We start from the raw sequence: 26,842 nt of genomic DNA, 5'->3' as shown, positions 1-26,842 counted from the left end.
CAGGCAAAAGTAGGAAGACCAGTGCGCCTCTACTCAAGCCATACTCTGGGATTTGAGGCAGATCCTCTTTATCCTGGGTGTCTTAGTGCACCATGTGGACTTGGCATAACAAAAAACAACCGAAAGGCTTGCCAGAACACTTGGGCACCTAACAACTCCAATGAGACCAAAACTATTTCCATATATTCCACATTTACTCCTCATTTAAAACGATTAGAAAAAAGAAGTCAGGAATCTAAAGAGGAGGCTGTAGATTTGGATCTTCTTATGGAACTAACTCAGCAAAGGATATAGCTCGAACACAATTGTTACTGTTATCAAACTTGGCCATTTACTGTCAGATGAGGTGCTCATATAGCGCCACAGATAATGAAGGTTAATGTGGTTACTATTGTTTTACTGCCACTGGCAGTGCTTCTGCATCTAAAACTTTGCATTACTAGCAAAGATAGTCATTAACAGCAGCCCCATTTGTCCTAATATATTTTACAGTGAACCCTATTTATTTAATGAGGCACCATATTATTAACACCCATCAAATTATCTTCTATTTCCTTTAAATACCTCCTTACCGGCCCCATGCATCAACGGGCAAATGCTTCCACTGAATATTTTTCCCCATCAACAGATTTTTCTTCTGAAATGAATTGGAATCCGACAAAAACGGACGTATAACTAAACTCGGTGAAACATCAAAACTCCATCTCTCTAACTGGAATATTTCCCGTTAGTCCCAGCAGAGCTCGCTGGGTTGTGGCAGCGATCAATGGCCCCTGACCGTGGCCATCGGAGGGTGCTGGGCTCCAGGAATGGAGGTATTAATAATGCAAAGATGAGGCCTGCTATATTCTCCATCAGCACAGAAGGAGTGGGTTGCCCAATGGTTGACTGATTACTAATTAGATTAATTACAGTCTTTCATAAAAGGAGGAGACTATAATAGACTCAGGCGCTCATAAATGTTGGAGGGAAAGATTTTCGGTGAAAAATGTCCTTTAAGACTGTTGGAGAAAGATTTTTTTTACTCTATTTTTTTACACGAAAAACCCATGATCCTCTCCCTAAATAAACAAAACTAAACTGTAAATCTGGTCTCCCCCATTCTGGTCACCTGGAGCTGACTGAACACAGCTGATCCGTGTCATCCGCAGAGAGCAGGAATATTAAGGGAAGAAGCAGGGTGGCAGATCTTGAGGTTTGTTAGTAACCTTTTTCTAATAAACTTTAAATTGCAAAAGGTCAAAGAAAAAGTTCAATTTTCCGCTTTTCTCTGCAGCACTGACCACATTGTTACCGGATGACAACACCCGTGTTATTTGCCTGCATTGTCGCTTGAGAGTTCTCTTCCTCCAAATACCACTTTAGCGTTTTGCCATTTCGAGCTAGAAAACAGGACATTTAGGAACGTGTGCCGACTGAGCTCCACTAATCTCCCTACAGTCCCTGACAGAAAAACCAATAAAGCTCACATCAAAGCTCTGAAACTAAAGTCTTGGGACTGAGTGGTGTAGAAACATACTGGTGCATAACTGTGTTTACATTGATGTTCTCACACAGGATTCTTTTGTCATTTGGACAGAATGTACAGAATGGACAGAAATATGTATTTCTCGTGCAGATGCTTTAGTCTTTACAGAGAAGAATATTTTATAAATAATGTCTGTCCAGTTTCACACACGTGTAAACGTAACAATCACGGAAACCAGACTCCTGCATTTCAGGCTGGTACAGTGAGGCAACAGCTCATTCACAAAAGCTAATTTAGAGTTAAAAAAAGCAGAGGCAACTATAATGCTTATTAATACTTACAAAGATTGAACCATCTCTTGTTATTCTTCACGAGAGGGAGGGGGGTTTGTGCAGCATCTTTAGTCTGACAACAGGCTTCCACAAACATCCCAAAAAGACTGAAGCATGTTTAGTGTGTTCATTTAATAAGTAGATTATCAGTATCTAATTTTTCAAACCAAACTTTATTTTTTTATATTAATTATAAAAAAGAAACTGAAATTGCTGCAGAAATTAAAAAGGAGGTCAATCATATTGGATTCCTTCCCAAAAAGTGCGAATGCAGGAAGGAGGATCTAAAAGTGTGATGATAAATTTTCTGAACTGACTATGTCACATTTAAAATGGGGTGTTGCATTTCGTGCACGGAGCAGCTTTTTGTTTTTCTCAGCCTGTCCACCCCCCCACCCCCACCCCCAGTGAAACATGCCTTATTTCCTGTTCTGCAGGTTCTCCCAAATCTTAGCTAGATAAGTTCCAGCATGCATTGGTGCTTTAATGTTAATTCTTGTCATGTTTGGTTTTCAGAAGGAAACAGACACATATATATTTTTAAAGCCTTTGTCACAAATTCTCCTTACAGGTGGATATGTTCTGTCTGCAGGCGAAAAATATGCAAATGTGTGCGTGGCACGCAGGCGGGCAACACGAAACATCAGTTGTAGACCGCTCTGTGAGCCCGTAGGGAGACAATGTTGATGCATATTTTTTTACATGCAACACTTGTAAAAGACGCAAGGGTAAGGGTGATGTGAGACAGTATGGATTTGCCTTTTTTTTTTCCAACCCCCAACCAAATACAGCGGACTGCGCAAAGAGCCCATTAGTGCTGTTTCTGTGATCAATGTGCCCTCATGCAGCCTGTCTATTAAAATTGTGGAAATCCGACAGAGTAGTTTGTGCGGACATCCTGCACAAACGTCCGTATCATACGCACCACCCATGCTTGCAGCATTTGTGCGCGGTCAGTAAGAAGACAAGACGCAAATCTAACTAGTGACTAGAGTGTGGTGAAGGACATCATGGGATAGCATCACCCATATGCCATATGTGCGTGGAATTTACTTTAGCCTCAAGAACACTTCAGAATACGTTTACCAAACGCACAAGAATCACATGACAGTTGCATTTTCGTGACATTCGCAGGGCACTGCAGAGGGTGGTGAAAACTGCCCAGCGCATCACAGGGACACCACTTCCTGCTCTTGAGGACATCCAGAGGAAACGCCGTCTACATCGAGCTCGCAGCATTCTCAAGGACTCCTCTCACCCTGACCACGGACTGTTTAACCTCCTCCCCTCCGGGAGGCGTTTCAGAAGCCTCCGGACAAGGACCACAAGATTCAGGAACAGCTTTTTCCCTAAAGCTGTCTCCTTGCTGAACTCTTCCCTCTGACACCCCTAAAACACCCTCCACACCACCATAGACTCCTCCCCTCCTCAACACTCTGAATTATTTATTTATTCACAATAAGCAAAATAAGCAAAACAGTAACTTGTTATTACTCTGTCTGCTCATCCAGGAACACTGTATAATCCATCTGCACATTGTAATATTTTCTATGCACTTTACTATCCATTGCAATACTGTAAACTATGTTCATAGTTCTGCCTATAGTGTTCATACACTTTTACATAGCTCATCTGAATAGGATGTTCATGGTACAACTATCGGTATATCGTACTAATGGTATTCAATATCTGTAAATTATGTCCATAATACTTACCTGTATAGTTATTGTACATATTATAGACCTCCATTTTGTACTTACTGCTTATTGCACTTCTGGTTAGATGCTAACTGCCTTTCGTTGCCTTGTACCTACATGTGCAGTGACAATAAAGTTGAATCTAATCTAATCTAATTCCTTAAGGTGGCCGTAGGATCCTCAGGTGAACGGTAAGACACACCTGCGCTCTCTAAGACCCTCTACGGGCCCAGACAACCCAAAAACCCTCAGCCCTCCCCATACGGGGGCATGTGACTAAGACCTAAGTTCTGCTCAGAAGTTATTAGCTGAATGTGAACATCTCCGAAACACAATGAGCTGTCATCAGGCATCTAAATCCATCACAGTATCGTCAAGACCCAGACTACAAATAATGCAGGACAGTAATAAAGCCTGAGCTTTTTTCGGCCCACTCCTCTCTTGTCATAAATCATAAAGTCCTCCTTATGTTAGGCAGTGAGAGATCTTCACATTTTCGTGTCACAAATGAGTTCTGGAGGGGTTGTCAGCATGAAGTGGAATGTACAGCCTGTTAATTATTCCACTCCTCCATCCTGCTGAGAGACACTTCTGAGTCGATCTCCCACATCTGACAAAGTTTGTCTTGTGCTCGCCTCCACTGCTTTACCAAATGTGCTAAGATGGAGCTTTGTTGGGCTGCCATCGCTGGAATCCGTTGGCACGTCGTCCCTGCGGAGAAAACAGCCAACACATTCACTCGCCATGCAGGCACTGTCAAGAGCTGCTGCTGACCTTTAGAGTCCTTTACGGAGAAAAACCCCGCCTTGAAAACAGAGAAGACTTCATAAGGGTTAACAAAAGCATTACTGAAATAATGAAAATCTGTATTTAGAGCAAGTTTCATGTTTTTGGTTGTGGGTTGAGAAACTTTAACCATAAAATGCAGTCGACTGAGATGCTTGTGAGCCTTAAGTTCTGTCTGACTGTACCTGTTCTCCTTTCTCTTCCTTCTCATGCCCAAGGCTACCCCCTGCTTCCTGCTCTCTGCTCCTGCGGCGCTCCGCTGCAAAAACATGCTGCGCTAATTGAAAGCGACCCCGACTCGTCCTTTTTCCAACACACTCTGGCTGATGCCCCACTGTTTTTCTCCCCGCTGGTGGTTGACAACTGGCCTTTCAGCTGTGATGCTCTGCTGGGTGAACTCTGGCCTCGCTGTGTCGGCCTCTCACCCTTCCTCCTCTATACACAAGACTTTATCTGGAGACATGCAGAGCAGGAAGAAACCGCAAACTTGCATCTTTCTACATTAAAATGCCTAATGCTATGCTCACAGCAGGCTCGAAAACGTGCGTTCCTGGGACCACTTTCAATGAAAAGTCAACGTAAACGCAGGTATTTGCACGTTTTGAGCTTCTTCATTCAAGACTCTAGCGTTCACCCGTAGCTACACAAGATTTTAAGCCCATTTTATGGCTCTACATACAGAACGCGTGGCCATTCAATATACGTTGAACATTAGACCAGAACAAGAACTTTAACAAAGCAGGGACTCAGACTTGGTACTGACGCATGGGTGGCGCCCTCATCAAAACACAGACGTACCAACTGGTTGAAAATTGATCATTGTAGTTTTTGCCCAACTGAAACTTTATAACACCAAGTCTTTAATATTTGAGAATAGAGCTGTGAAAGACAAAGCCAAAAAGATTCACCAGATTTGCACCTCTTCCACATTTCGCACCAAGCCTCTTCCACCTGTATACATATGCTTGTATGGTGTAGCGACAGTCCAGAGTAGATGACATCAGTCCCCCAAGGAATAAAGAAAACAAGGTTCGAGTTTCGTCTTAAATATAATCTGTAAACTCTAAAGGACACAAACACAGCTAGTAAATGAGCTACATGTCCTGGACGGACAGTAAAATTAGGTTTCATGAATAGTGTATCAACAAAGAGACACATTCCACTAAAACAGAATGCATGTACTTGCAATGTTTGAGCAGAGCTTTGCTGCTCTTATCACTATCAGTGAACAGGATTGGGGACTGTAATGTAATCGTTTAGTGGCACACTCGTAAATCACCTGAGAAGGCTGTGTGCCGCACGCACAGACACTCCCAATCTGCCAACTTGTGTCTTCATTAAAAAGCATTTTGCACTGAAACTAGCATTTCCTCATCAACCCCCCCCCCCACACACACACACACAAAAACTCATATTTATGCAAAAAGAAGGACACAAATGTTGTTTTGCTGACCTGCAAACATTTCTCTGCATCTTTTACATCCAGAGATCCCGTGAGCTTGCTGAGACATGGTTTAGCATCAGTCGCCGATACATCTCTTAAACGCTGATGTCAGTTCTTACGTAAGAATGCCATGTCTTATCTGATTCCACTCAGCCTGATATTTTTGTCAACGCAGTGTTTAAACTGATTGTATGTTAATGTACAACTATGTAAAACATGTGTTTGTCCATAACTTTTAGAAACATCTGGTATTATTTTTATTTTCCATTGAAAAACATTGGTTAATTGCACACAGGCAGACCACGCTTTAATTTTTACACCTGACAAACACTTCCTTATGCCGAGTTCACATTATTCTGAATGTTTATGCTTTCCTAATATTCAGACCTTTCATTTGAACTTCTTTATTTTTTTATTTTTCTTCAAAATAGAAAGAAAAAAACTTTTTAAGCGGGATTTTTTGAGCGGATAACTCTTGCTGCAGTTTACTTCTTTATGGCAGTCAATATATTCGTAAAAATGTCATCTCCAGCTCTGAATTATTCTTTCAGTCTGAGCCCAGTCAATCCTGGCATTGTCATCACGCCATCAGGGAGGACAAAAAAACATCTGTTGGCAGGAGGGTTTGGTCACTCAGTAAATTTAAAACTCAGCTGAAGGAACATGTTGGCAGCCGGGTCAGTAATCACTGCACTGCTTTTCCAGCTGGAAACTCTTACACATTAAGTTATTCACTTTTCCCATAGTGTCACATAGGTTTGGCATTAGGGTGATTTGTTTTTAACACTGTTAGGGCTCCTCATAGTACATAAGGTGAGTCAACAGCAGAGAAAAAAGATGCCATCTATAGAACATTAAATCTGTCAGACGATGGAAAGAAATGTGGAACGATGACATTCTTCTCCATCTCGGTTGTTTGCGCACGTGAAAAGTTACTGCATTTCCTATCCAATCCTAAAAACTCCAAGATTCAAAGTCTGCGTGCCGAGTTAAGTGATAATTTGTGCATAAATTTCTTCAGGCTGCCACTGTGATCCCACATGCAAACTGTGAATATATATATATATATATATATATATATATATATATATATATATATATATATATATAAAACACAAAATCCCTTTGCTCTGCTCAGCCCTTTCAAACACAAGGTGTTCCCTTCAGTAAACACCAGCAGCAGAATGCTTCCTGCTGCGGAGAGACTGAAATGCAAACACCTTACAAACTCTGAGAATAGAAGTCAGCGAGACTTAGAAATAGAACAGCAAAGATGGAAGTCGGGATTGTTCCTTGGAGGTTGTTTCACCTGCATCTCCTGTGGCTGCAACTGGAGAGAAAAAAAAATCAAATCCCTTTGGAATGCCTATAGCAACAGAGCAGCAGATTTAAACTGAAAACTTTCACAAGTTCAAATTTTGTTGGAGACAATCCATGCCTCTGTGGTAAGATCTGTAAACAGTTGACTGAAATGGTGTTTTTAGGAGGAAACACCATGAAGTAAAGAGCTGGCATTCAACTACACATTCATGACTGCCCTAAGATCAACACACCAGGTGGCAAATGGATAAAGTAGTTCAATTCTACAATAAAGTAAACCAAAAAGATTTTTTGACTTCAAGTTCCCGCTCATATCAGCTTTTGATCTACTGTTAAAGCGCAATCAGTGGTCTTTTAATTGTAATCAAGCAGTTTTTATCCAAAATCCAGAAACCTTCATCGTTTTCTAGGACATCGTTTCTGCAGAGCGCCGGGAGTTTAGTAGAAATTCACCTCTGAGTTGTGGGTGAAACCGTTTTCAAGCTCTTTTCAGAAATCCTCAGAGGTGTAACCTGTAAAATAACCACTAAATTCTGGATTTTAAAAAACAACATATTCCATAGACTAATCCAGAGAACATTTATAAGTACTAAGTTTCTCCAAAGACATTTCCATTGGGAGTTATCTGACAAACCCTCAGTCCTATTTGGATCATAATCCTTTTGCTGTTAGGTAAAACTGTAACCTAAGCATCCACTCACAGCGCAGGGGGTCGATTGCTCGACGTCTCTGGCTTCACTCCTAAACTCTTTTTACCGTGAGTGTCCAGGAATGACCAATACGATAGTTGATACAGGAGGAGGTGGTGTTTACTCCTAATGGCTGCTAGATCCATCAAGGCTTGCTCTTACTGCACTACCATCAGGGTCTGGTAGCTTGCCGTGTCAGCTACCAAAAACAGTGGTTTGGTACCAAATGCTCTGAAATGGTGCTGTGAGATTCTCCAGAACAACTGATCGTATACTCCCTCCAAGGAGAGCGTTTACACCTTTTAGCAGGCGATTGGAAAACAAATCACAGTTTTGGTCGATAAGACTCTACTTTAAACTTTGGAAACTAATCAAGAAAATTCCTGATGGATAAACAATAAGAACGACAATTTGTAACACCAAAAAGATCCACCTTTGGGAGATGATAAGTGCTAGGTCCTTATACGATCCTTTATGATGCATACCAAATTGTACTCAATAGCTTTTTTTTGCTAACTCTTTTTTCACAGTGCAGCAGACACTTTGGCTTCTGTCAGACTACACCACATTTGTTTTTGCATATTTTTCTTGCTCTACCTTGCTGAAGCATGTTTGCTCCACAGTAAAACAAAAGCATTATCTTATAATCATCCATGCAAGTGATGGTCTGACAAAATGAGTAATTCAAAAGTGTAATGAAGCAGCACCACCTTCATTTTTATTGTTATGGGCCTCGCCCATGTCTGTTCCAGACACCTGTCTGTGAGCAGGCAGAAGAGATTGAAATGAGTTCTTTTTTTTTTTTTATAAAGTATAATTTTATCATGCCAACAAACATCAAACAGGTTCGGTGCCGTTGAACCTTAGCTGCTGTTTGTTATCTTTTCTGACGGTGAACATGCGACATGCAGGCGCACGGTGAAGGAGAGTGAGGTAGACAGGTAATCTGGGATTACGGCACCGACATGTCATTTTCTGGATGCATAATTCCTGCTCAGATGTCTTTTATATGAAACTCAGGCCACAACCCCATCTGTCTGATCCAAACTCTACTCTGGCAGCCATCAACGGTGTGCCGTGGACCAGCATAGACGGTGGGATAATGAGCTCCGGTTGCCTTGTCAACGGTATCCCTTTTTCTCCCTCCACCCAGTAGCTACACACAAGATCCCGTTTGCTGGTTTCCAGGTGTGCAAAACTCCTCAGTAAACATGGCCTCTGGATAAGGAATGAAATATCCTATTGTTAAAAATCCTTCAAACAGGACAGCGCACGAAGACTATTCATGAGGCAACACGCGGCTCGGAAAAAGAAAGTGATTCTACACGAAAGTCTGACTTCTTTTGAAACCACTGAAGGCAAAAGTTCATTAGTAATGTGTCGGAAGTTAATAAGATATGAATCTGATAAACAGACCTGGGTATGTCCCAAACATTTATCCGACAGCTAAAGTTTAAGTCATTGACAAGGGAAGAAGCACTTGAACACAACACAGAACAATTAGAAAGACAAAAGTTTGAATACAAAATGACCAAATTAACCAAAACAAATATAAATTTCAGAAAAGTTTGCTAAGGTAGAAAGAAGTAACAAACACCAACAGGAATTGTGCTTTGAATGTATCCCATATTTCCCAACATACCATTTTTTTAAACAATTTACTAAATATTTCTAACCAATATTCTTGTTTTCTGTTAAATCCAGGGAATCATTTTTGTTTTCTAGCAGATTATTTAAAAAAGTTTAAGTCAGTTGGGAGATTTTCTTTAAATCAGCAAAAGTTTAATCCATCTACGGGATAGGAAAGATGGTCTTGCCAAGAATAAAAAAAATAATCTAGTAATTAAACATATTTTCACAAACAAAGATTATTTTGCTTTTGAAGAGCTTTCTTGAAAAACTTTTCTTGCAAGACAGAAATTGAGAAAAATGTTCTTAAAATAAGTTTCTTTTTAACTCATTGATTTATTTCTTGCAGTTTAATAAGTGATTTCCAGATTTGAATAACGTTTTTGCTTCTATCAATTCCTTAATTGTGTGTCTTCTTTTGTCTAACCAAATATAAAAGAAAAAGACAAATGTACTCACTTATGCGACTTGAAAATGGAGACTGGAGCACAACATGGGTTGCAGTCCTAAAGATTAGCCAAGAGGTTGTTTTAGTTTTGGCCCACCTCTCATCACAACACAGCTGGTTGGTCCCCACTTTGGTCAGACGACATTCCTCCTGATCTTCATGTGCATCTTAGAGTTCCTGTCAAGCGGCATTCTCTAACTCACTTGCGTGACAATGCACAGTTTTAAAACGCACTCCAGTGTTGCAAGACACGATGCAGCAACTTCATTTAGCTGCACTTTAGGCATGCAGTTTCCAAATGATTTTAACATGCATAAAAAGTTCCTATGGTCTCTGTGCATCTAAAGTCTCATCTGTTTTACATCTATTGAAGAGTAGAACTGTGTTTTGAAGTCATTGCTAATGAGATAGCAAGAGCATTTCCTCCTGATCAAATCTCAACTAATGGTTATGGTGTTTACTACAGAAAAAATAAAAGTGTTAAGTTGTTCCCTTCAGATCGTAGGTTTAAAGGAAACCGTGAGTGAAGTTTTTAGAATATTCATCAGCTAAGTGTTTTAAATATTTTACACTACTACTGTAGCACGCTTCTGCCTTTCTTAAAGTCGCAGTGTTCTGTTTCCTCACAGTGCCATTTCTCCATTATCACATACATTTAACACACCTGTAACCACCAGGAGCAATGTGGGGTTCTGCGTCTTGCCCATTATACTACCCAAGGACATTGCAACACATGGCCAGACAAGGGGATCTTCCGATTAGAGGTTGACCACTCTACCTCTGCATCACCGCGGCTGTTGTATGATTAAAATAACAACAAAACATAAAGTTACACGATTTGCTATTTTTGCAGAGTCCCACCAATCAGACGCTGATCTAAGCGTGGTCTGGGGATGGGAGACCACTTGGGAATACCAGGTGCTTTTGGGTTAGAACAATCACATACGGGGTGCCTTCCCCTATTTCCATGTGTTCGTCCAAAGTCTGGGCAGGCATTTTCTTCAACCCTGAAGCCAATTTACGTGAAAATTAAATGATTTTCTTTGGGGACGCCTGAAGGGGGAATGCCGAAAGGAAAAACAAGCATGATAGAAATCTTCCTTGAAATAAAGTCGGAACCTTTCTGTTCTTCTGGAAGCGAAAACATAGGAAAGATCAAAGCTCTGCCGGGTGTCAGCATGTTGGCTGGTGGCAGTGAGGGCCAGAAGGACCATGACTCTGTGCTTCCACCCACCACCATGCTGGGCCTGGCATGGGCCTGACTTCATGAAGGAGGAAAGATTTTTTGGACAGCCTCAGCTTGACTCGTCTCCCGCTCAGTCTGCTAATGGCTTCCAGGGTCTGGTGCTGCCATTTGTCAGCTTGAAAGGTGCCCACTCCATGAGGATCAATCTCTCCATCAAACATCACACCATCGGAAGGAAAGCTCGGGTCATGGTTTAGAGCACCATGAGTTAGCTCTCAGAATACACCTAGAGACATTTCACAACACTTGAAGCTCTCAAACTGCAGGTTCTGGAGGAGGTGCACAACTATCTTGAGAAAATAGGAATCATTTTACGAAAGAAAAATATGAAACCACCATGAAAAGTTTTATATTTTGATTTTCAAAGACGAGCCAAAACGCACAAAGCACAGAGAGCTGCTGTAATAAGTTGTTCTTGTTTGAGGAACATTTTAGTTGTTTCCACCAGTCTCCTTTTTTCTCATTTCATGAACTCACTTCCTATTAAGGCTTCAAATATTTCATCCAAATAAAACTTTTTTATGTCAGGACAAAAACAGCTGTGTAGAAGAGTGCAATATGCGAGGGAAAGAGCTGCAGTAAAGTGGATATAAACCAGCAGAGAAGCTGGGAGGGGGGGAGTGATACGACATAGCTGGGGAGCAACAGTGTGAAGGGAACAGCTGAAAAGGTTTGCGGGGCCCCAGGTGAGCCCTGCGGTGGGTCATTTCACAGCCCTGCAGGCTGACTAATGCTGACAGGTCAGCTGGAAGACTTGCTGCCAAGAGAAACCTTCAACAGGGAAAAAAAAAACGGCCACAACACTGCGCCTCAACACGCCGCCTTACACTTAAACATCACAAACCACCCCTGCCTTCCCCACAAAATCATTCCCTTTTCAATCTGCCACACAACAACCCAGCTGCTTATTATTAACCTTTACCATTGCACTTTTCACTAGCCAATACCTTGTTTGGCTCCCACTGCAAGGCGGTAAATTCTCCACCCGGCAACAGGCTTTCATATCCGCTCGGGGGATGGATGGTCTCCATGACAGCAGAGATGATTGGATTGTCACCAAAAACAACTTGATGCTATGGCCGTCATCAGCGCGGTAATAAATCAATTAAAGGATTACAACAGCGAAGGGCCAAGGATGCCACACAAGAATGCAGCTCCACGGTTTGCATGCAGAGCATGTGATGGTCAGACAGACGATAAAAGCTGCCCCTCTCTCCACAAATTCACAATTTAGATCTGTTAAGAATAAAAGTGTACATTTTTACTCAATTTTACAAGATCAAAGTAAATTGGTTTTCAAGCTAAAAAACATATTAACCCTGTAAAGCCCACTACATCAAAGAATTCAAAAAAAACATAATTTTTGGGGGAAACAAGATATTTAGAACCCTTTGATTAAGTCAACAAAAATGCATTATAGCGTTTTTATAACAACAAAATAATAATGGATTGGATTTTTCTGCACTTTTCCAGACCCTCAAAGCGCTTACAATGCATCTCCATTAATCATTCACTTCTTATTCAAACTTGGGGATGTTTAGCTACTGAAGGAGCCACAGCTGCCCTGTGGCAGACCGACAGAGCTGCCAGTTCGCTGCTACGGCGCCTCTGAACACGGGGACATTCAAACACATTCACACACCAGGGGAGCCACATTGGAGACAGGGATGGTGAAGCATTTTGGCCAAGGACACAACGACAGTTGGAGGGGGGGGATCGAACTCTTCGATCATTGGCCGACTAGCACAACCACCTGAGCTACCTACGCCAATGAGCTATCGGCCTAAATAGTATCAATTATGATGGGTTTTGTGATTTGTTTCGTTTTATCTCGCAAAAATGTTAGTTTTTTTGAAATGCAAAATATTGACATCCGTGTTCAGGAATAAAGCACGTCACTAACCCACTGTCTCAATTTTGATCGACACATTTTTAACATATTGTAACTGTAAAATAAAGAATTATTTATCAACAGATTTTGCACTCTTTTATTACAGCAGTTACGATACTTTTTGTATGTTTTTTGCATATTTTGTCCAGAGGAGCAACGTACACGCATGTGCAACTTATTTGTGATTTTTAAAAATGAAATAGCAGCAACCACTAGAGGGCACTGTAGGTGTGTGTATCAGTATTTTCTACTGACAGCAACACAGAAGAAGTTACATCAGTTAAATCTTGTGCTGGGCTTGGTGGAATTGTTCCAACAAGACAAGGATGATGAAGAATTCAACAGATTTAGTGAATTAATATGATATTGTTCAGTCGCCTACCTTAAAAATTGCTCATGCTGTGCCAATAAACTAGATTCCACTTATGTTTCATGAAGGTAGTGGAGCATATATTTAGTCTATTATTGTGCATTATCTGTGTATTAGTATTATCTATTTTTCCTTTCAAGATGAAATGTCCATTTTTGTTTCAGTATATTATTAAATCTGTGATTTATATATTAATGAGACTTAAATGTTTTTTATTTTTTTATTTAGCATTTCGGCTTCTGTGACTTATACTCTGAAGCAACCTATTGTCCAAAAACAAATAAGAGTAGATTAGTTACTCTAACCATAAAGTTTTGGAAACTAGCTAAAGCTTTTCCCGCCAAAAATGTTTGAGATTTAATGGAAACAGCTGTTTTGAAATGAGCAGGAAAAGTCCATCTACTGCCTCTAGTGGAAAGATGATGAACTACAGGGCGGAAAAACATGCATCAAGTTATACAAAATACGTTTTTAACCCTTGTGCTATCCTAGGCACTTTGACATTGGGAGACAGTGCGCTGAACCTTTTTCTTCAATGATTTGTGTTCTTCACTGGTGTCCACGGATTACATGAAATCTTTCCACCTTTATCCACCTTTGTCATGGTAGGGAGAACACGTCAATGCAAGGGTGGGGTCATCTAAGATAGCACAAGGGTTAAGAAAAGTGTGGGTATCAGAAGTGCATGTATCAAATATGATAGGAAGAGTAAAGAAAATAAAAAAATCATGTTAAAGGCAAAGCCAAAGACAAGTAAAAGCTGCTGTAAGGATTTTTTGTGTATTTTTTCTCGATGTATTTGTACAAAATTAAGGGTTGTGCCGAAGTAGCTTCACTTCCTCATGTGAGCCAAGAAAACCTAAAAATGTTCAATTTTACTTATATTGCCCAATATTACAACATACCGGTAGTTGTTACAGAATGGGGCAATGGACAGTCTCATTCTGTGTGTTTTGTTTGCTAAGCAAAACACACTGTATGCTTTACGCAGCTGTGCTTGATGGTGGTGTTATAATTTAATGACTATATACTGAAAGAAAATCAAATGATATCCCAGTAAAAGCACCGAAGGTGAGAGGAAATCCATTACGAAGAACTCTTCGACAGAAGAAAATATCCATCATATTCAATAAGAAGAAAAGGAAAGTAAACTAGTAAACTTGGACTAAAATGTTTCTCTGCAACATATTCTTTCAACCCTTTAACTCTGGTGTTGTAGGGACAGAAAGCTTTTAGGAAAAGTGGATACATCTATGTCTCAATTTGGATTACAAAAAGAAAGGGATCCAGACTAAAGTCCACTTCCATCTGGAAGTTGTGCTAACGTTATAACCAGCATCCTCAGGAGGTAGAATAAAGGTCAGTGACAATGGATCAAATATTAATCTCCTAGAAACAGAAAGACTCATTTTCCCAGTGGCTGGGTTGATTCGTTGGAGAGTTCAGCATTTTGTTTAGGAGATTTGAATATTTTGGTCTGTGGGTCACAGTTTGCAAAGTTAAAGGTGTCGGCAGACACCCCCCCCCCCGAATGATGAATGCTGGTGACAAGGCAGGTCTATTTGGCTAACAAGCAGCAGGAATGCAGGTTAAAGCTTATCTCCCAGAACAGCCAGGGTTGTGCCACATCTTCTGCTTTAAGAGCTGCCACGACTGAACGGCCACATGCAGAGACAACGATGGGGAGGCAGCATGAAGGCAGAGATGAGACACGGCCAAACTGCAGAAGGTGTCAGGAAAAAGTACAGCACAGGAAAACACAGGCAAGCAGCTGGATTTAGTGGGCTGTTGAGAGGTGTTTTCATGTTCTACTGAACTCTGGGGAAAAGAGAAGTTAGCTGGTCCATATATATGCACACTGGAAGCAAGTGTGACTTTATGTCAGCAGAAGTTTGATTCATCTGCAGTTAAAGTGTTGAGCACGACAGAAAATGTTCAAACAAACAGCAGATCAGAGTGCAGGGAATGTGAACATGGAACTAATCCAGTGTGATGGCTGCAATGAGGGAGCTCCTTCTGTCAACACGAGTTTAAGTAAATGAGACAGACGCCAGTGACTGACTGAAATGTTGAAATTCAAGTTCCAAATCTCTCCATCCATGGGGTCAAAGTAGCTGAGTGTTGTAGTATTCAGTCTTTGTAAATGATTGCAACAAATAAAAGTAACAAAAGAGCTTGGTTTAACAAAACAGTAGTAGAATCAAACTTCTTTGGTACACATTCAGTCTCCACATACAAGACACATTAAAGACCCACTCCAATGAAAATAGTGTTTTTGTGACAAGTTCTTGTGACATTTTTCCATTGACGGAGGACATATGTACAGAAAATTAAGCTTAAACTTGCATTTCTGAGTATTTATTTGTTAAAAATCTTGTGAATCAAGAGCAGATGCAAAAATACAGTTGAAAAATAAGCTTCTAAGTGTACAAGTTACTACAGCAGGCTACAGCTTGCTGCGCTGCTCAATTTTGATGCATTCTCTTGTGGACGACTAGATGTCTTCATTTTCCTCATTTGAGCTGAAATCCGGCTCAAAACTGTACGGCTGGATAGCTCCGATATTGCTCGCCATTTTTGTTACACCAGTAATGTTAGGTTAGGGTTGTGAGAGCCAGTAAGCTAGCAGGAGACCATCTAAAGAGATGGATGATGAGAAGGGGACAGGCTTACTCCACACCAACAGTCCGGCCCATGACTCAGGGGTGAATTTCTGATGAACTCCTGCAGCTTTGCAGAAACTATGTCCTAGAAAACGACACAGGTTACTTTTATTTTGGCTAAAAACGGCATCATCGTAATTTACAGACCACTGGGAACACTCTTACAATAGATCGAAAGTTGGGTAGGTCTTTAAGCAAAATTACAGGGATAGCACTGAAATCCTGCTGAAATACTCCTCAGAGCCCACTTTTTCAAGCGGAGTTCACTACCAAAGAAAGAGTGGGAGACAGCATTGGCCATGATTCCAGCCAGAATAATACCATTAATTACAGGGCCTTGTTAAAGTCTCACCAGGGAGCTTTATTTCAGGTAATTCAACAACAAACTATAACAGATGAAGGTAAAAGAAGCCATCTTTGTGCTGTTCTTTAGACAAACCCTTGTAGTCTGTCATCTGTGCTCAAAATCTAAAAATGGCATCAAACTGCTTTTGTCACATAACTGTCTAATCCCACCGCATCTGTCTGATTCTGCCGTAACAAAACGGCTCCTCCATCGGGGACGTCACACTTTCCCCAAAAATGATCTCCAGGGCTTCCGCAGTGTTGACTGAGCTGATCTAGGCTCGCCGTCAAGGAGCTCCGCTGGGCTTTTGTCAGCAAGTGAGAATGTGACATTCCAGGCGTTACTCTAATTAAGACCCTGATGCTGGCTTCTGAGCAAAACGAGGAAATTACAGGGAAGTCATGGCTACATTAGATATGTAAAAAGACAGTTGATCGTGGAACCAAACCCAACTCACTTTAGCCCTAAAGAAAAGCCAAAAGTAACGTTTTGTCAATGTTTGTCTGGAGTGTATAAACAGAGCCCGCTCTTCTTTCCATGTTTTTACATCATTACAGCAGTTTCATGTCTGATTGATGAAAGTGCCATGTCTGCACGCACCTCTTTTACATAGTGGAGAGCCTCTTTTACAGCCTGCTATTAATCATCCAACAGTGGGATGGCTGCGTCCATCTTGATGCATCACCGACCCAAACACACTTCTGGTCAAACGCTACTGACAAATGCAGCTGCATGATTCTAAGAGATGGGCAGGACAATTTAGAGGTAAAGCAGAAGAAAGACACGTCTGAGATTCCAGGCCTTTACGAACAAAACATTCACAGTCACAGAGCATCAGTTCCTGCTGTCCTCAAGGACTGGGATGTTTTCCCATCAAACTGTCAAAATCAGGGAAGATGGACCATGATATCCTAGACTCCTTTTAGCAAAGGATTTATTCCTAAAAAAGGTTTAAAAACATGTACCGTACACAGTGTCCTCTGTGTCTGTGGGGGAACTTTATGGAACCTCATGACTCTGTTGATGTCATCTGTGTCAATTTGGGTTTTTAAGATTTGATCTTTTGGAAATCCCCAAAGAGATGTTCCGTTTTTGATAAGAGATGAAACACTTTTGATACACGGAAATGCAATGGAATGATCAGAGATTCTCTCTATATGGTTGTGTAGTCTGACAGATTGACAAAGCCATTTTATTCTATTTCAGATAAAGGTGCAAATGGCTTTTATTGGGATTATGTTGTAGCGAGTGTGTTGTTTAATACAGTAAAATAAATGTGTATTTTGTGTTACATGAACCAAATGTAGCATGGATGTACCTTAGGATCCCCTCTTTCAGAGAAACATGATTGCCACAAGAAAATGCAAGAGTTTAAATATATTTATAATAGAATTCTGTAGGTACCCCTCAATTTAAAGTCTACATTTTGAGCATTAACATCCCATTTTGTTAAGACTGGGGCTAACAAAAATAAAACATTCTTGTTACAGTTGAGTGTATGGTCACCATCTTTAAAAATGGCAGCCATCTTGGATTTTTCTCATGGCAAACATGCGTTTCTGAAGAAGGGCATCTACGTGCTAGTACCATAAAATGCATGATTTGTCAGACGTATCAACTAGGGCTGAAACGATTCCTCGAGTTACTCGATTACAAAAATTCCTCGAGGCAAAAACTCTGCCTCGAAGCCTCGTTAAATTCCTATGACGCCCACTTTACGCGCGGCGCAGGGATTTGATTGTGTCACACGGACCGTTTATTCACACGGACCTTTTGAATTTAGTTGGCGCGATGGCAGAGAATAGATCTATAAATAAACGGCAGAAATTGTCTAAAGTGTGGGATCATTACACACTTAATAAAGAAGAGAACAAGGTGCATTGTCTCTACTGCAAAATAGAGCTGGCATACCACAACAGCACATCTTCCATGATTCAGCATCTGAACAGAAGACTTCTGCGCGACCGCTGGAATCCCGACGCCTTTTAGGCGCGGGACTCGCGCGTGCCACCGGCAACGAGCGAGTGGCGGCGTCAGCCGCTCTGCGTCCCCCCCACAGCGACCAGCGCGGGCCGCCTCGGCGGGCAGCGAGAGCCCGTAGCTGCGGTATTCAGGCGACCGGGCCTGCTTTGAACACTCTAATTTTTTTCAAAGTAAACGCTTCGGACCCCGCGGGACGAGCTAAGAGCATCGAGGGGGTGCCGAGAGGCAGGGGCTGGGACAGGTGGTAGCTCGCCTTTTGGCGGACCGCGAGGCTCCTTTAAGCATTGCAAAAATAACAAAAGCATTATTTTTACACAAAATATAAACAATGATAATGATCAAATATGTTTTTCTGATTCTTTTATTTTTAATGGCCTTCCACTTTGGTGTTGTGCCACCCTTTCAAAGTCTTCTGCCCCCCCCCCATACAAAATGTTCTAGCTCCGCCACTTCTCAAGACCAACTTAAAAACACCAAAAGTAACATTTGCATCAGAGCGGATCTTTAAAATCAAATGCTTGTTCATTTTACAACCACATCATTTTTGTTATGCATTATTTGTTTTGGTCGTTCAAAAACACACACAAGTCGTTTTATCCGATTACTCGATTGATCGATCGATTAAGTGCTAGATTAATCAATTACAAAAAGAATCGATAGCTGCATTCCTAGTATCAACACAAATCGTCTTCACTATGTGGAGTCAAGTTATATTCCATATCTGTTTATTTGTTGGCACATTTTCAAATTAGCGTCCTGGGGTAGTTGTAGATTTAGATAAGTTAATTCTTCTCTAAGATTTCTGGTAAATCGCCTGTCCGTCCTGGGGGAGGATCCCTCCTTCATGTGGGCACCCCTGAGGTTTCTTCGTTTTTTCCGGAATCCGTTTTTTTTGGGAGTTTTTCCTTACCGCGAAGGGGGGTCTAAGGGCAGGGATGCCAGTATAGCTTAGTCAGTTTGTTAGTTCATTTTAGTATTTTCCTATTGAACTCTTTGTATTTGTGATCCTTTTGATTTCATGTTTTACTTCGAAGCCCATCGAGACGACTGTTGTTGTGATTTTGGGCTATACAAATAAAATTGAATTGAATTGAATTGAATTGAAAGTATAAATTCTACTTTTTTTTGCATAATTTATACTCAGGTGCAGCTCATGCTACTTTAAAAAAATTAAAGAGTTTGGGTGTCATCCGCTTCGGCTGCGGGGTCTGGGGTGGGGTGGGGGGCTTGTCGGCCCTGTCCTGTGGGGGGGGCGTTCTGGGGGGGAGGGGGGGGGCATTATTGGTACGGGTCGGGGGGGCTAGCGGGTCGGGGTCTCCGCTGAGGCAATCAGTGGTTGCCTCGGCCGGTTGGCCTCCTCGGTCCCGTCAAGGCCTGACCAGAGCTCCTCTAGGGCCGGCGTCTGGGGCTGGGGGCCTGGGCTTGCTCCGGGGAGAGCGGCGCTCTCTGGCTCCTGTCTCTCTGTGTGGGGTGGGTGGTCCGGGCCTGGGGTGTCGGCGCCTCCGGGGGTGGGGCCCCTGGGCTGGGTGGCCCTGGCCTCTTTGCTGGGGGGGGGGGGCTGGGGGACAGCTGTTTGACCACCGGTCAAATATAACCTCATATTAGGGTGAGGGGGTGGGGGGTCTAGCCTGCGATGCGCCTTGGGGGGGGGCTACTTGGCAGTGCCCCCCCTCCTATGGTTGCCGTATGGAGTGGGCCCCCCCTCTTTCGGTTTTATTTGCACCTTAGACATGAAGGGTCCTTGGTAGGGGGGGTGCTTGGACATCACTGCAAGCAAGCAGCAGATGTCCTCCTGGCACCCTACCCGCCAATTTTAACCGCACCTTAGACATTTAGGGCCCCTTGGTGGGGAGGGTGAGGGGACATCACTGTGAGTAATCAGGAGATGTCCCCCTAGTGCCCTACTCGCCAATTTTAACTGCACCCTCCTTAGTACACACACCCCTCCCCCTTCAATATATACATTCCAACATAAACACACACACATGCACACACACACACACTCATACACACATACACGCACACACATTTTGCAAGGAAGGTGGGACCTGGGTCCATCTGTCCCCTACCCCTTCCCTGGTGGGGGGTGCGGGCCCCTTGGCGATGGTGGCCGTGTCCCTTGGGTGCCGGCTCCCTGGGCCCGGCGGTGCTCTCTCCGCACGGTGGGGGGGTTTATATTACACCTGAGCCGGGGGTGTTCGTGTCTCTGGGGGGTGGGTCCTGGTCCTTGCCCCTGAGCGCTGGGCCCCGCCAAACTTCCAACATGGCCGAGCCTGGTCGGGCCATATTTATAACACCCCTTGTGGGCCACCCTTTTTTCCCCGGGGTTCCCCCCTCCTGGGCTGGGGCGACGGGCCCCTGCCTTGCTCCTCCCTGGACCAACCGTGGGCCGGGTGGGTGGCTGCCTGGAGTGCGGAGCGGGTCTCCCTTGGGGGGTCCTGGCTCGTACCTGGGGTTGGGGCGGGGGGATGCCCGGAACTCCTGGATGGTGGTGGGGTGCTCGTCTGGGGCTGTGGGCGTCCTTCTCCGGTGGGGCCCTGCGTTGGGCTCTTCCGGCGCGGCGGGGGGGCTGCTTTCCTGGCTGAGCTGGGGCGGCGCTCTCTTTCCCTCCGCGCCTCCCTGCTCTCTGGCTCTGGGGGCCTCGCGGCGGTCCTGCTGGCCCTGGCCTGGGTGGCGGTCTTGGTCGCCCGGGGGGCGGTCGTTCCCTGCCTGTTCCCGTGTTGCGTTGGGGGAATTCCGGCTGCCGCTGCTGCTGTGGCGGGGGTCTGGGTGTGGGGGTGGCTGGGCGCTCCTCCTCCTTCTTTTCACATTCCACCATCCATTTTAGAAGAACATAAACACTCACCTGAGCACAGGTGTTAGCTCACTTTGCACTAATAGTTTGCATGATTGAATGAATGAAAGATTTCACACTAGTTGGTTTAAAGGCATAGGTATGCGTTCGTGAACACTATCTGTTTTGTGTACATGTTGACATGTGAACATTTTTTTGCAGCTAGCAGGTGTGTTGATAATATTTGAGTGTGTGTGAACAGGCCCCGCCCTTTTTGTACTACATTTGAACTGTACCGTAATGATAAACAACCAGTAAACCTGTCTGCTTTATGCTGCTTCATGGTCTTACCCCCCCCTCTCACTATCACCCCCCCCCCCCCCCCCCCCCCTCTGACATCCCTCCCTCTTCTTCCCTTCTTTCCTTTTCCGTCTGGTCCAACACCAAAGATTTTCAATCATGGTTGAAATGAATAAAAGTTTGGCCTCAATTACAAAAGGGGTTTATTCAGTCATACCTTTGGTTTGTCTGAAGATTAATAACCCCTCTTGTTAAAGTAAAATATGTCCAACACAAGAGGCCCTCAGCTCTCATCTGCCTGCCTAGCTGTTGGACAGGACAAGTTAAAAAAAAAAAAAATTAAAGAGTAACACTAGGTGGCACTGTAGGTGTGTGTATCAGTATTTGCTACTGACATTAATGCAGACGAAGAAGTGCTGTTTAGTCTTACTCCGGCCTTGGCGGAATTGTTCCAAAGTGACACAGAAAGAATGAAGAATTTAATAGATTTAGTGAACTGAAGTGATATAGAGTTCAGTTGACTTGTTGCATGTTCTTTATGCAATGGTTATCTAAATAATTGTTTATATGTTGCAAAATATACTAGATTCCTCATATGTTTCTGATCTTTTATCTGTTTCCCCTGTCTAATATAATCTAATATTTTGTTACATTTTTCCAAAAAAGTACGACTTATACTCCAGAGCGACTTAGTTTAAAAGTACGGTCGGTCGTACTATTTTACTTTGTTACAACACCTCAAATAAACCAAGATGAATTAAGAATTATTTTCTAAAATGTTTGATTACATGCAAATTTCTGGAATTTGTAAGTTGAAGGTTATGCACAGCCTTGACTCTACAGCCTTCAGGGGAACCGTCCATACATCAAACAATTTCCACAAAAGAAGTTCAGATCCGTGTTGTTCTGCTGCTTTGCTAAGGTAGAGGGAGGGAAGTGTCGGGAGTAATTGGCATTCAAGTTCCAGCAGAGATGTCGGGCGAGCCAGCTCTGGAGCTGTGGCACAAAGCACAACGGCCTCGCTGTGCCCACAAAATGACTTTAAAGCTGTGATTCAGCAACAGGCTGAGACCTGTACATAACCATTGCTGCCTATGTGTCATTGCAAATCCATTCTGCTAGCAGTCCTGATCATCTCACCTCCCACACAAAGCAGCACGGTTACAGGAGGAGAGAACCTGAAAAGATCAGAGGTGGTGCTATGTGTTGTTGTGTTGAAATAATCCATATTCAGTGTCTGATAACCAGGTTCATCCACATCTATACTACTGGAGGTTCATGCGATCAAACCAGCATGTCAAGTTATAATAACATCTGCAAGAGTTTCAAGCTATTCTCAGTCTTTATTTATTTTTACAAGGGCTGCATTTTGTTTTCTCAGCTTTGTGATTAAAATCCGATCGTATAAAAAAAGACCACAAAAAAAAAGAAAGAAAAAGTTTTCTCTTGCTGTGTTATAGCCAAGTTTAAAGATGGCTTCATGATTCTCTCACAGTAAGGATTCCGATTAATTTGTTTAGTCAAATATCCATATGCATGCAATTTAGCCCAATTTCCTTTCCCATCATTACATCTAAACTAAGCAGCTTATCTACAAACATGGCTTCTACTAATAATGTCTACCAAAACACCAGTTGTTTATTATCATTAATAAAAAGAGCTAAAAAGCTTGAGTTTGATTAAGGTGGGTTGTGTTCGTGTCTGACCTGCAGAGGTCCGAGAGCAAGGATAACACATAATCAGTCTGAGGACATGCTGGATCAAGCATTTCACTGCATAAAAATTGTTATGATAAAATAAAAAAATAACAGTTTACTGCAGTATGGTTTTGTGCTGTTTTCCAAGCCTCTTCTTTTAAGACAGGAATCACAATTTCTTTTTTTTTATCTTTCTTAAATATTTCACAATTTGGGAAAAATGTAAAAAAAAATTTTTAAAAAGGGATAATTTTGGCTGTTTTAAACATTACATAAATGATAATAAACAACATCATAAATAAAAGTCACAGTACAAATGTACAGAATAATTTACAGGACATGAACAGTTTGCCAAATCTGCATATATTTTCGAGCATATCTTTGGTTTCATTCATTATACTGGACCAAAAGAAAACTCCAGCTTACCAAAGTGAGGAATGAAAGGATAGAGATGTCAGTTAAGGTGTGTGTCTGCAATAACTCACCACTGTACTATGTGCTTGAGTCAACTCTGAAGCTGGAGGAAGACAATAGCTGAGATAAGAGGGCGTAGTAGATGAAGATGTGAGGTACCAGCTGATCGAATCTTCTCATTAACTTCCCCCAGGCCTGTGGAGAGATAGAAAAGGAGGAGGGGGCAGGGAGGTGGAGGCAGGAGGATAGGTTTAATGAAGACTCCTGCAGCGAGGATTCGTCTCACCTACGGTGCAGCCATGTGAATAAGCCTGCCAGACAGACGGGCTGAGGAATTGATCAGTGAAGGCAGTCTATAGAGACAGGCCCAGACTCAAAGGCCCCATTTAGTTGAGTCGAAGTACGCAATCAAGGACATCAAAGCCAGCGAGATGAACCAGGCTACCAGTGGGAGAAAACTCCACCTACAGTAAACAGGGGAGCTCACCGTCTAAATTGGTGTTTTATTCCAGCTGACAGCAGGGAGAGGTCTTAAGCCTCAATCCAAGATAGTCCTACTTTTTAGACCAGACTGACACACACACAGAACGAAACCAAGACTAGGGCTGAATCATCCTCCAAACATCCTAATTCGGATGCCATCAGTGTTGCCGTAGGTGTTCTGGAAGCTGCTTCAGACCTGCTTCTGTGTGGCATCCTTCCCTGACCTGAGTGACAGCATCCTTCCAAGCCCTGTGCTGTCACTCTGGCTTTCATCGTTCATTGTTCCGGGCTCAGAGATTCTGCTCGCAGCAACAAGTTCTTCAACTCTGTCATTTCCATAAGCTCTAAATGAGCCTGCACTGCTGATAAGCAGCAAAACACAGAGGTGACGGATGGATAAACCCCAATTCAGCCCATCAACACCAAGTCAAACCCGAAAATCCGTCTTTATTTTGGGTAATATTTAGGTTCTATTTCTGACCAATTACCTTAAACCCCAAAAAAACTGATAAAGCACGACATGCACAGCTTCACATGACGTCACGAGTCAACAGACTGCTACTGCTTACCAATATAATGCTTGTACAAAAGGCTAAATGACATTTTCAACATATTTATAATTTGATCTGAAATTGTATTTAGGGGGAACCAGCATATTTTCTCCAAGCAGTACAGTCAAGATGAGGTGGAAATGCCATTGTTTGAAAGAAGTCCGTCTCCTTTCCAAATGACAATCTTGAGCCACAGTTAACTGGTATTTCATTACAAACCATTACTACTAGGGTTAGGGTTAGGACCGCGTCTTTGTTGATTTGTAGTTGTTTACACCTGACGTGTTGGACAAGGCCAGGAATGTCAGGTTTTGCATTAGTTTAGTCTGCTTCCCCAACATTTCCAACAATTAAAACAGCTGCCTGCCTAATGATCTTTCATCTTACTTTGGTTTAATCCACAGTTTGTTTTGTTGGAAGGTCACTCTGAACTCCCATTGTAGTAAACAGCAGCAAGCAAACTCATTTTGCATTTTTAAGACTACCTTCATGATTCTTTGGGTCTGAGTTTGTATATGTTTTTAAATCAGAGCAAAGAAAGCAGAATGGAGGAGGAAAAAAGAACTGAATCTGACAGAACAGCTTGGTGTTTATGACTGAGGGATGTAATAAACACAGTGTTAGCAGAAGTGACGATCTAGGCATATCAACATAAAGCAGTACAGTTTAGCCACCACAGTTTCTGAGCTCACCTTTAAGCAGGCTGTGTGAAATCAGAGATGAATCCCATCCGTTCTGTAGCACCAACTTTCAGTTTGAGTGGAACTCAATAGGAGCAGACTTCACACTAGAGACTGTAGATGTTTATATTTTGTCTACACAGAAGAACGGAGATCAGGATATGGTGCCGCTAATTAAAAATGTTGCTGGAGCAGGTGGTGTAAATGCTGCCACAGGTGGAAGCAGGTGCTTCCAAACAAAAGTGTGAGTCTTACTTTGACAGCAGCTGCTGTAAATAAGTGGCTTAAACTGAAAAGATTTAGACATTAAAACAACCTGAGAATATTAGTGCATGCATTGAAGACCCACTCCGATCTTCTTTTGAACCAATTCAAAAGCGTTCCCAGTGGTCTGTTAATTATTATTATTTAGCAAAAATAAAAAATTGAAAAGTTTTTTCAAGGACAGTTTCCGGAACGGAGCAGTAGTTCTTTTGAAATTCATCTACGAGTTGTGGAGAAAGCCCGTTCCAAATATCCCATCATTCATCTGTTTACAGCCCCTCACACCCCCAACCTACCATTATTGGTGCAACAAAAACGACGAGCAATATTGGAGCTATCCAGCCGAACAGATTTGAACCAGAGACCAGCTCAGGCGAGGAAAACAAAGACATGCATGTATCTAGTCGTCTACAAATGGATGCATGAAAAAGGAGCGGAACAGCTTGTGACGTCCTCCACGCCACTATGACAAGCTTTTTCAAACGGCATTTTTCCATCTGCTCCTTGTTTATGATTTGAATAAAGAAAGCTTAATTTTCTTATTATATGTCCTCCATTTTCAGAAAAATGTTAAAAAACACCAAAAATAGGATTTAACTCAAAGTGGGTCTTTATATAAAAAATATCGACAAAAAAAGTATCATTCTTAACTCCTCATCTCCTGATATTTGGACATTGAAATGCTACACTGTGTAGTGCAGGTTCAGCAGAAGGGCTATGGTGTCACACAGGTCCATGACATTTGTCAAAAGAGTGTAAGCGACCTGGCAGAGAAGGTGCACCAAGCACGGCAAACTCTTGTTGTTCGACGCTTGTTCCCCCAGGGGGGCTCAAACACCTTCAACAATTCATTGGGAGACTGTCTCCATGGTTACCACTGCCTGAGGTGTCAGGCGATGGCAAATGGACTGACCACAGTGGAACATTTGAGACGACACCGGCAGAGTTGTGTGCGTCGCCATACAAACACCCCTGGGCATGTGGAAACCGTTACCAAGAACTAGTAACATCAGGAAACAGTAAAGAACTTGACTGACAAAGACGGCCGAGGGGGAACAGAGGGGGACAGAGCTGGCAGGATGTCCATCTCTAGCTGGCGTATCTTGGAATGTTAATTAGGCCTGCAAAAGCAAGACACCACCATCCTAAATGTCACATACTCATGAGAGAGACAACGTCTGTCGGGGAAAAGCTGCCGTGCTTCTTTTGCTCTTCCAAGGTCTGCCTGTTCTCCCTTCAAGCATTTTACGTTAGCATTCTCCTGCTCCTCCACTTTGCCGTTCTGTTATCCTACTAACACCGTGATAAACAACTCCATTTCAATCTTAGCTGACTTTTGTATTTCTACTTTTCCTTGAAATGTACTGC

At 42.5% G+C, this 26,842-nt stretch overlaps 1 protein-coding gene across 10 annotated transcripts in view; it reads right to left on the bottom strand.

The window, feature by feature from the left end:
* sema6cb (semaphorin 6Cb) overlaps positions 1-26,842 on the bottom strand; it is a 170,396-nt gene that overhangs the window by 99,285 nt on the left and 44,269 nt on the right. For 7 of the 10 annotated variants that reach the window (XM_011485750.4, XM_078932533.1, XM_011485745.4 and 4 more), the window contains one exon: positions 23,568-23,691. The exons of 1 other annotated variant lie outside the window; for it this stretch is intronic. The gene's annotated coding sequence lies outside the window, so the exon portion shown is untranslated. Of the gene's footprint in view, positions 1-9,824; positions 9,867-23,567; positions 23,692-26,842 lie in introns of those variants that run through there. 2 more of the 10 variants (XM_078932535.1, XM_078932537.1) reach the window with 1 other exon arrangement.

Source organism: Oryzias latipes, chromosome 16 (genome assembly GCF_053564925.1).
Source record: "Oryzias latipes strain Hd-rR chromosome 16, Olatipes_Hd-rR_3.1".
NCBI lineage: Eukaryota > Metazoa > Chordata > Actinopteri > Beloniformes > Adrianichthyidae > Oryzias > Oryzias latipes.
Note: the sequence above shows the minus strand (reverse complement) of the source record. Positions and strands in the feature narration are given on the sequence as shown.